Below are 11,732 nucleotides of genomic sequence, written 5' to 3'. Positions count from 1 at the left end.
TGCTGACAGTAACATGCGTTCATTCAATATGCAAACCCAGAGAATACAAGACTTTTCACAGACTTTTGGTGCAAGTGATGTTAGCCAGCACCTGAGGTGCTCGCCAATGAAGGCGAGGGCCTATGAAGGGGGTGGGTGACCAGCTCCACGCCCGGCCGCCTTTGTCTCCCCAGTGGCGATTTTTACACACCGCACCAGGTACTCATTTGAGACTGAGTCGACCTAGGGGGAAGGCCCAGGACCGGTTCCGATAATCGTCACCGGTGATGGCCGTGAGCAGGATCGCCTGGTTCGTAGTGCAGCGTGCTAACCGCTACACTACCGCTCCCAGATAATACACACACAATAATCACACAATCATCACACACATCATCCCCATCACAGCCACCGCACACAAGAGCGCCTATGGAATGCGCACACACCCCATCAACAGTGAAGAAGTCACACCGTTACAGTATACACCACTACCAAAGTCATACCGGTAACACAGCCGCACAAACAGAACACACTCATATCTCTGCACCACCACATTACACATCACCATATAACATCACCACCACAATCATTACACCACAATGGTCACACCACCGTAATCGCATCACCACAATCACATCACCACGATCATCGCTATACACCACCACAATGATCACTCCACCGTAACTGAAATCATCACGTCACCACCACAATCATCATTACACCACCACAATCATTACACCACCACAATGATCACACCACCGCAACCGCATCACCACCACCACAATCGCATCACCACGATCATCACTATACACCATCAACCACAATGATCACTCCACCGCAACTACAATCATTACACAACCACAATGATCACACCACCGCAACCGCATCACCACCACCACCAGAAGCATCGCTGTACACCATCACCACAATGATCAATCCACGGTAACTACAATCATCACATCACCACAATCATAATTACACCACCACAATAATAACACAACCACATTACCACCACCACAACCGCACCACCACCACAATCGCATCACCACCACAATCGCACCACCACCACCACAATTGCGGCACCACCACAACCGCAGCACCACCACCACAATCGCATCACCACCACAATCGCACCACCACCACAATCGCATCACCACCACAACCGCAGCATCACCACCACAACCGCAGCACCACCACAACCGAACCACCACCACAATCGCACCACTACCACAATCGCACCACCACCACAACCGCAGCACCACCACAACCGCAGCACCACCACCACAATCGCACCACCACCACAATCGCACCACCACAATCGCACCACCACCACAGCACCACCACAATCGCATCACCACCACAACCGCAGCACCACCACCACAACCGCAGCACCACCACCACAATCGCACCACCACAACCGCAGCACCACCACAACCGCACCACCACCACAATCGCACCACCACCACAATCGCAGCATCACCACCACAATCGCACCACTACCACAATCGCATCACCACCACAGCCGCAGCACCACCACCACAATCGCACCACCACAACCGCAGCACCACCACCACAACCGCACCACCACCACAACCGCACCACCACCACAACCGCACCACCACCACAATCGCACCACCACCACAACCGCAGCATCACCACCACAATCGAATCACCACCACCACAATCGCACCACCATCACAATCGCACCACCACCACAACCGCAGCACCACCACAACCGCATCACCACCACAATCGCACCACCACAACCGCAGCACCGCCACCACAACCGCACCACCACCACAACCGCAGCATCACCACCACAATCGCACCACCATCACAATCGCACCACAACCGCACCACCACCACCGCATCACCACCACCACAATCGCACCACCACCACAACCGCAGCATCACCACCACAATCGCATCACCACCACCACAATCGCACCACCATCACAATCGCACCACCACCACAACCGCAGCACCACCACCACAACCGCATCACCACCACCACAACCGCATCACCACCACCACAACCGCATCACCACCACCACAATCGCACCACCACGACAACCGCAGCATCACCACCACAATCGCACCACTACCACAATCGCATCACCACCACAACCGCAGCACCACCACTACAATCACATCACCACCACAACCGCACCACCACCACAATCGCACCACCACCACAATCGCATCACCACCACAACCGCAGCATCACCACCACAACCGCAGCACCACCACCACAATCGCACCACCACAACCGCACCACCACAACCGCACCACCACCACCACGAGCAGCAGCAGCAGCACCGCGCCACGCGCCGCCGTGGCCGCAGCGGCGGCGCCGCGCTGTGTACAGGTGACGTCACTCCCAGCAGTCCCCGCCACAATGGCGCTCCGAGCGGCCGCGGAGAGATGCAGGAGGCGGCGGTGAAAATTTGAAATAAATTTTGCAAAAATCGGGCGCGCGTCGCAGCGCGTCGCGGACGCCGGCGGGCGGCATGCGGGCGCCCCGAGGGTAAGTTAGCGCGCACACGGGCCGCCGGGTCGTGACGTAAACCGGTTTAAAATCCCGCCGAAAAAGTGCGCTTGTGTGTAGTGTGAGAGAGCGAGAGTGTGAGAGAGAGGGGGGAGAGGGAGGGGAGAGAGCTGAGCGCACAAAGTTTCTTTACTCCTCCTCTTGCTGCTGCTGCTGCTCCCCTGGTGAGGGGAGGAGGCGCGCGCGCGCGCGCGCGCTCTCTCTCGCGCCCCCCCCCCTCACCAGCCCCTCCCCTTTACTCTTCCCATCACTTTTGCTTATCGCCCGTCAACTTTCCCAGCTCGTCACCCCCCCCCCTCTCCTCAGCCCCTCTCCCCCAATCAGCCCCCCCCCCCTCATTTTCACCCCCCTCCGCTCACTCTCCTCTTTCCTCAGCCATCACCCTCCTCTCCCTCTATCTCAAAGTCACCCCTCAGCTCATCTCCCCCCCCACCACCACCTCCTCAACTTTTACGCTCCCACTGTCGCTTCTGCTCTCACTGACGCGTGCGCGATCTCTCCCATCGCCTCCACACGCTCCACGATCTCTCTCGCGCTCTCCCCGCTCCTCTCCCTCGCGCTCTCCCCGCTCCTCTCCCTCGCTCGCGCTCTCGTCGGGAACTCTCCCCGCTCCTCTCCCTCTCACTCTCCCCGCTCCTCTCTCCGCTCCTCTCCCCGCGCGTGCGTGGTCGATGGCGAGAGGGGGGGGGCGAGGAGGAGCAGCAGTGCGCGCTCCGTCTCTCTCGCTGGCAGTCTGTTATGTATTTCGTTATTTGTTTTTAAGTTGTTTTTTTTTCACTCGGACTTTTAAAGTTTCGCGTGATTTTTTTTGTTGACGCGTGTGCACGTTTTTGTTGCGTTGTTTTTTTTTTGCTTCGGAAAGGGGGGGGAGAGAAAGGAAAAAAACACACACAAAAATGACTTTTTTATTTTGAAGCAAAAAAAAAATAAATTTTAAACAAAAAAATATTTATTTTAAATTGAGCGTCGCCGAGAGCGCAGATTGTGAGCAACTTTAGTTGATTGCGATCCTTCGTTAGGGCGCTTGCGTCTCGCGATTGGTTGATTATCAGTCGCTTAATTGTTTTTTTATTGGTTAATTGGTTTGTTCGGCGCGTGATGGCGGAGCCGCGAGTCGTCAAGTTTCCCCGCAGCCTGTACTTAGTGACGGCTACTCGAGGTTTGTGTGCTGCTGCTGCTGCTGTGTGTTCATGCGATGGTGTGATCTGTAACTTACGTGTCGCGTAATGATAGTTGCGTAATGTGTATTTCTTAAATTGTTCACGTGAAGGTACGTGTGCGATTGTTGTTCACGTGAAGGTACGCGTATGGTTGTTCTCGTGAAAGTACGTGTGTGTGTTGTTCACGTGAAGGTACGTGTGTGTGTTGTTCACGTTAAGGTACGCGTGTGGTTGTTGTTCTCGTGAAAGTACGTGTGTGTGTTGTTCACGTGAAGGTACGCGTGTGTGTTGTTCACGTGAAGGTACGTGTGTGATTGTTGTTCACGTGAAGGTACGTGTGTGTGTTGTTCACGTGAAGGTACGTGTGTGGTTGTTGTTCACGTGAAGGTACGTGTGTGATTGTTGTTCACGTGAAGGTACGTGTGTGGTTGTTCTCGTGAAGATACGCGTGCGATGGTTGTTCACGTGAAGGTACGTGTGTGGTTGTTCACGTGAAGGTACGTGTGTGTGTTGTTCACGTGAAGGTACGTGTGGTTCACGTGAAGGTACGTGTGTGGTTGTTCACGTGAAGGTACGTGCGTGATTGTTGTTCTCGTGAAGATACGCGTGCGATGGTTGTTCACGTGAAGGTACGTGTGTGGTTGTTGTTCACGTGAAGGTACGTGTGTGGTTGTTCACGTGAAGGTACGTGTGTGATTGTTGTTCACGTGAAGGTACGTGTGTGATTGTTGTTGACGTTAAGGTACGCGTGTGGTTGTTTTTCTCGTGAAGGTACGTGTGTGTGTTGTTCACGTGAAGGTACGTGTGTGTGTTGTTCACGTGAAGGTACGTGTGATTGTTGTTCACGTGAAGGTACGTGTGTGATTGTTGTTCACGTGAAGGTACGTGTGTGATTGTTGTTCACGTGAAGATACGTGTGTGATTGTTGTTCACGTGAAGGTACGTGTGTGGTTGTTCACGTGAAGGTACGTGTGTGGTTGTTGTTCTCGTGAAGATACGCGTGCGATGGTTGTTCACTTGAATGTACGTGTGTGGTTGTTGTTCACGTGAAGGTACGTGTGTGGTTGTTGTTCACGTGAAGGTACTTGTGTGGTTGTTGTTCACGTGAAGGTACGTGTGTGATTGTTGTTCACGTGAAGGTACGTGTGTGGTTGTTGTTCACGTGAAGGTACGTGTGTGATTGTTGTTCACGTGAAGGTACGTGTGTGATTGTTATAGTGAAGATACGTGTGTGGTTGTTCACGTGGAGGTACGTGTGTGGTTGTTGTTCACGTGAAGGTACGTGTGTGATTGTTGTTCACGTGAAGGTACGTGTGATTGTTGTTCACGTGAAGGTACGTATGTGGTTGTTGTTCACGTGAAGGTACGTGTGTGATTGTTCACGTGAAGGTACGTGTGTGGTTGTTCACGTGAATGTACGTGTGTGATTGTTCACGTGAAGGTACGTGCGTGGTTGTTGTTCACGTGAAGGTACGTGTGTGGTTGTTGTTCACGTGAAGGTACGTGTGTGATTGTTGTTCACGTGAAGGTACGTGTGTGGTTGTTGTTCACGTGAAGGTACGTGTGTGGTTGTTCACGTGAAGGTACGTGTGTGGTTCACGTGAAGGTACGTGTGTGGTTGTTCACGTGAAGGTACGTGTGTGTTGTTGTTCACGTGAAGGTACGTGTGTGATTGTTGTTCACGTGAAGGTACGTGTGTGGTTGTTGTTCACGTGAAGGTACGTGTGTGGTTGTTGTTCACGTGAAGGTACGTGTGTGGTTCACGTGAAGGTACGTGTGTGGTTGTTCACGTGAAGGTACGTGTGTGTGTTGTTCACGTGAAGGTATGCGTGTTGTGATGCGTCGGCGAGCGAAAGTATGCGTGTGATGGTGGGTGTAAATTGTGTATATATTTTTTATGAGATTGAGTCTCAATGCGAAGGTGTCTGTCGGATGCATGTTCACGTGTGTGTGTTCAGGGGAAAATATACGCGTGTGTAATGTGTGTTCATTTGGTGATATGGCTGTAAGGCACGTGTTGTTTATTATGGATGATTTAAGTAATGCGTCGTATACGTTTAATGTGACGTGTTCATGTGAGGAAGTGGTATGTGTGTTCACGTGATGGCGACGCGTATGTTTGTGAAGGCATGTGTTCACGCGAAGGTATGCGTGTGTGTGATTATTCACGTGAAGTAACGTGTGTGTGTGTGAGAAAGATGATGTGTCACTGATGTGTGATGCATATTTATGCGATGAAAGTGGTCATGTAAGGTGTTTTTTGATGAATGCTCACGTGAAGATGCGTGTAATGTGTGTGCACGTGGAAGGCATGCGAGTGAGTGTGTGTTTTGTTGACGTGGAGATGTCATGTTTGTGGCCTTTGAGCCAGAGTACAGCGATGTGCTTTCGTGGCGGGGTTAGATTACCCGTGGTCACGCTGAATTCTGATTTATTCCATTATTTTATCTATATTTTTTATACATCCACATACTCATCAGCTGATTGAATTTTCGTGATCAGACATTTATTGTAATATAATGCACTCCATTTGTATGTAAGTTGTAGTGCCAATTACTTTGATGCATTTCACATGTGGTGGATATAGTGGGCCACAATTTGCTATATTTTAACTATGGTAAATTATGCAAAAGTCACTGCAAGTCGATTCACAGTATTGGGTTGTGCTGCCAAAGTGTACTAAAGTTTGTTATTTTCATGAAAAAAAACGTAATATTTAAATTTCGTTTTATTTGTATTAAATCCTTTTTATCTAACACCTACGAGTTACTCCGAAAACTGCACTTCTAACAAATAGAATAAAACATTCAACTCAAATGTATTTCAGTATTAAGGTATATTTTTTTTTACCAGGATTTGACTAACTTTTTTTCAATAATAAAATATTCCAGCAAAGGTGTGTATGCAGTAGCTCTTTTGTCTAACATTGTCAGGTATACACAACACAATGGATTTTAATTCATAGGAAGCTAAATCACCAACCACTTGTACTTCTCTCAGAATAACTGTGGGCTGATCACTGAAAGGTAAGGCTCAATTTAAGTTTACAGCATAAAAGGGGAAAAGCAGGGTTTTTTAAAGAAAAAAAATTCTGAAATTTAATATTTTATTCAGCTACTGTATTGTATGTTATTTATGATGCCTTTAAATATAACATTTAGTATATAATATAGTTTTACTCATTGTGATTTTTACCATTTGTAAACTTCATTTCAAATTTTTTTTTAAGTTAGAAGTGTTTTGCTCATTCTTTTCTTATTTTTAAAATCCATTATTGCCAAAGTCTGTTTTGAAATACTATAGTATGGTAATATGTTTAAAGTGTCATATATTTTTTTAGATAATATTGAGGCCCTCTTTAAATGTTACAGCAATGTTATTTAGCTCTCATGCACACATTTCATGTAACAGAGATTCTCAGTGAATTCATTACTTACATTAATTTGTTTTCGTCGAGTTATGTATGTATCCTGATGCATCTGCATATCATTTCACTTGGCAGTAGCACTAGGTCCGCAAATCAAAAATGAAAAATAAAACAAATATGCGGAACACTCACCATCAGATAATTGAAATAGTTTATATAATAAGCACCAACCAATCACATCCAGAAATGTTATGAAATAGCTTATGATCACTAAGTTACAATTGGAGCTCGTAAAGTTTTTACTTATTGGTCTGCATTGAGCAATCAGTTCAGGTCAAATTTTTTTCTCAATGTTCAAATGAGTATAGAGAAATTATTTCTGACAAACTAATGATAAAATATATATCTATAAAGTCCAACACATGTATGAAATAGGTAATCGATCACTCCCTTGCACTTGGACCACTTAGAGTTACCCACTGATCTGAATTGAGGAGTAAGGTACATCATGTGTGGTGGTATTGGTGGGTTGCATTTGTCCTGGTGTGTACAACAATTATTTAGGGTGTCAGCTGTGCTATTCAACATTTATCATCGTGATCAAAAAGTTCGGCACTAAAATTATTCCAAAGACAAAATAAGGGGAATACTAAAACGGCAAAATGTGTATTATATTACTGATCACAACAATGCAATTGATGTATAAAGGCGGAGAACGTTTAAATGCATTGATTGCACACACCTGTTATATAACCACATAATGCCTCTGTAAAATATATTTAAAATACAGCAAATTAAATTATTAACCGATTGAAGCAATGCAACAATTAAAATAGTGCAGACCAGAGCCAACAACTTTCACTGCTGAGCACATCTTAACTTGTGCATTGCCTTTGAATTCGATTTGTTTTACATAACCAAGGAATCATTGCTGCTGCTATCCTTGTGTTTGGCCGTGTTTGAATAGCAAACATTGTACGTCTAAAATCATGGTTATTTATCCACGAGATAGCTGGCAGTTACTTCATCATTTAAAATAAGGAGTCATACAAATGTACCTCTTACTGGTTTGTTGGCCACTGCACGCTCAGTCAGATTATATACAATGCTGTTTGTGTCATAACATGACGCCAGACCCTACTGCTTCCAGCTGTCCTGTGTGCCGAGAAATAATAATGTACAGCTATTTGGAAGGCGCCTTTCACTAATGTCTCTAAGATTGGCCATTATTTGTTAGGCATTGTAAATGTTCTGTAAAATCTGAACTCCTACCATATAAACTTAGAATAACGATGCAAAATAAACCAGGAACACCTCAGTGAGTTTCAGTACGCTTTTTACAGGTTGGTTCCAGCATTGGAATGTCTGATTTCATCCGTGAGTGTTTTTGCACGTAGCAGTAAATACTGAAGTATCCAGAGAAAACAGCATGCAAATCATTGTACAGATATACTCATCCATTTGCTGTACTGCCATCAGTAATAGCTTGTGTGTGTGCTAAAGGAATGCAGAGTGTAGAGTCTCTGCAAGAAAGCAAACCATGAATGTAAAAATTTTGGAACAAAGCAGCTTTATAGTGGAGGCTTGTGGAAAGAACACAATATTCATTTGACCTTCATCTCAGTTTATTTCAAAGAACTTCACAAAGAAAAATATTTTTGCTAAATTAAATAATTTCTGATACCAGCAGCAATATTAAATAGCCACAGCCTTTAGCCCCAAAGTAATCGGTCGGACCAATCAGGGCGCAGGGAAAAAGGGAACTTTACGGAAACGGGAGCCAAAATTTTGACTGGGAAATGTGCCAAGCTTTCACGTGCTGCAATGTTTACCACGAACTACAGTAAAAAAAATCCATCAGCATCCGAAACACTGCGACGTGGGGAATACGAGTGTGTGCGTTCTGCACAGGCATGGGGAGCAGTAGTGGAGTGGTTAAGTACTCTGCGCTACGAACGCTCTGACCGTACTAGTTTGATTCCCACTTATGGCAGGAATCAATGACAAATATCTGAACAGGCAGTCCTGGGCCTCACTAGATCGATGGCTCACCCTTAAAGATTACTTGGTGCAGTGTTTAAACATTAGCGCTGGAGAGGCACAGGTGGCTGGGCCTAGTGCTGGCCACCACCCCCCTTGTGTGCCGGCCTGGCCTTCATATGTGCTTGCTAACAGCACCTGCCCTAACGTAGATATCGTCCTTATTGAAAAGTACAAATCCAAAACAATCATATCACAAATATTGCCTTTGACTAAAGAACCCAGAACTTCGATTTCTAAGTTTTGTTGCTGTTCGAAAAACTAGTCGCTTAGCTCCGCAATATTTTAGCGACTTTTTTTTTAAGTTCTGTGATTTTTTTGTAAATTTGAAAATTGTTGTTTATTGTGACAGACGTTGAGTATTGGTATTCAGGAATTATTATTGTTCAGAATATGAAAAAGAAAAACTTATGTTGTCCCTATTGTACGGCACGATGAATACAGTCTATGATACATGTGGCTGGCAGGTGACCTGAATATAAAGCTAAATCGTGGGCCATTAAACCTACACTTGGACACTTTAAAACGTAACTGTGATCCCTTCCTGCCCTATATTTATAGGACGTATATATTTTAAATTGCAGTGGTGAGCAGTACTAAAAAACAAGTTGCACGTTGGCTTTGGCGACAAATGCTGTGCTATCAACCGCACTGCTGCCTGCAGTGTGCCTTGGCGAGTCCCAAACGTCGGTGGGAAGTTGAATGTTGCCCTGTGACTTATGACCTGGAAGGGGTCATGATAGGGAAGTGTGCTGTGCTCTGGGGTCACGCGTTTGACCCCGCCAGCCTGGCTTGTAATCGCTGCCAGTAAGCGGGGTGAGTAAAAAGCATTCGCGGCACAGCTGAGCAGGAAACTCTCCCGCATACCTGCTACACTGCTGCTGCGTGTGAGTGTGTGCTCGTTTACTTTCAGGCATACCCCCACCACCTCTCGCCTTGTAACAAGAAAAATAAGGAAAATAAAGGGCTGAGCGTCGTATTGAACGAGATGGAGCATGCTTGTCAAAATAGAATCTCATTCAATTGTTATGAACCCCATGTCGTGATAACTGCCCCTCCCCCCCAATATTATTGACGTAATTTACGTTTTTCCTTATTTATATTCCCTATCGATCTTTCTTTTCTCTCACTTAAAATATAGTTTCCTAAATCTTCGCCCTCTTCTGTGAAAAAATAGTCGTGAGAATCTGTATGTATGTGTGTATGTTGAACTTATTTCACGCCGTACGTAGCCAACCGTGCTAATCGGAGGTGCGGGGGAAGGACAACAATCTTTATTTGGCGCTTTCATGACTGCAGGAATTACTCTTTGTTTTTTTCGGTAAAGTCACGTAGAAATAATAAGTAATAATAAAATTACATAATAGCATACGACGTTTCGATTGCAACGCAAGCAATCATCATCAGGCATAGAAGAGCTAAATTTAAGAGAGGAAACACAGAACCGCAGATATATATACAGACACCTAAGTAGAGGGAGCAATCTGTACTCTATCACTCTTAACCTATAATTTAGCAATCTTTGAAATAACGTAATCATACGTTAATTGTGTTTTGACCGACCCTCTGTGGTGCATTATATTGTTTCCAAATTTTACTAAATCTTGTTCGATTTGATGTGCTTCTCCATCTGTCTTTGTCTCCCCTACATGCTAAGGCCTCAGCACAGAGACCCTGTCTCTCTGTGCTCCATACGTTATGTCTCTCTTTGTGTCTCTGTGTTAACTCCCTCTACTTAGGTGTCTGTATATATATCTGCGGTTCTGTGTTTCCTCTCTTAAATTTAGCTCTTCTATGCCTGATGATGATTGCTTGCGTTGCAATCGAAACGTCGTATGCTATTATGTAATTTTATTCTTATTTCTACGTGACTTTACCGAAAAAACAAAGAGAAGGACAACAAACTCAACACAAAAAGCAGTTCTCTGTGAGGCGTTCTTGCATAAACAAGCCTAGCAATAATAATAACTCGGGGCCTTCCATTACTCTGGACATTTATAATCTGGCCGCTGCATATCCCCATTTTTTGCTTTTCTCTAATTCTTGTTAAATATATAACTACCATTTAAATATTCCTAATATCTGATCAATTATCCAGAGTATTGACAGGAAAAAGAAATGCAAAATAGGCTATGCAATGTATGTATTCCACCCGCTTAGAATGGGGGGTGAAGGAGTCCATGAGTACAGACGACACATTTTGGATGCCAGTCGCATTTTAAGTACTGAACTATTAAATTTTGATTGAAAGCTTTCGTGACTGCAGTAATTCATATTCTTAGCTCTTTCGGTAAAGTCACGTTGAAGGGAAACAATAAAATAATAAAATATATTTCATCAGATGACGACCGTTTGTGTTATGGTCGAAACGTCGTGAGAATTTTTATTGTTTTATATATATTTTATTATTTTATTGTTTCCCTTCAACGTGACTTTACCGAAAGAGCTAAGAATACTGAACTATTGGCGTGTTTTCAGAGGTGACCTGACCAAACATGATTGCTCATCGAGGAAGGATTATATAATCACATGTGGGGGAATTCATAGGAGCAGCCAAATAATCAAAATGCATGTTTCTAAATGTGGAGCATAAAACCGGAGGCCCACAGTGAAAAATCTGTGCGACCACCACGCGGAGAGA

The 11,732-nt window shown here is 45.2% G+C and overlaps 1 protein-coding gene across 3 annotated transcripts in view; it reads left to right on the top strand.

The window, feature by feature from the left end:
• The first annotated feature begins 2,350 nt into the window (after positions 1-2,350).
• LOC116946651 (zinc finger protein PLAG1-like) overlaps positions 2,351-11,732 on the top strand; it is a 46,903-nt gene continuing 37,521 nt past the window's right edge. For 2 of the 3 annotated variants that reach the window (XM_032961803.2, XM_032961806.2), the window contains exon 1: positions 2,351-2,503. The gene's annotated coding sequence lies outside the window, so the exon portion shown is untranslated. Of the gene's footprint in view, positions 2,504-2,918; positions 3,684-11,732 lie in introns of those variants that run through there. The other variant, XM_076070005.1, reaches the window with a different exon arrangement.

The sequence above is a fragment of the Petromyzon marinus genome, chromosome 27, assembly GCF_048934315.1.
Source record: "Petromyzon marinus isolate PM22_M1 ecotype Great Lakes invasive population chromosome 27, UKy_Petmar_22M1.pri1.0, whole genome shotgun sequence".
NCBI lineage: Eukaryota > Metazoa > Chordata > Hyperoartia > Petromyzontiformes > Petromyzontidae > Petromyzon > Petromyzon marinus.
This window is presented reverse-complemented; position numbering and strand designations above follow the sequence as displayed.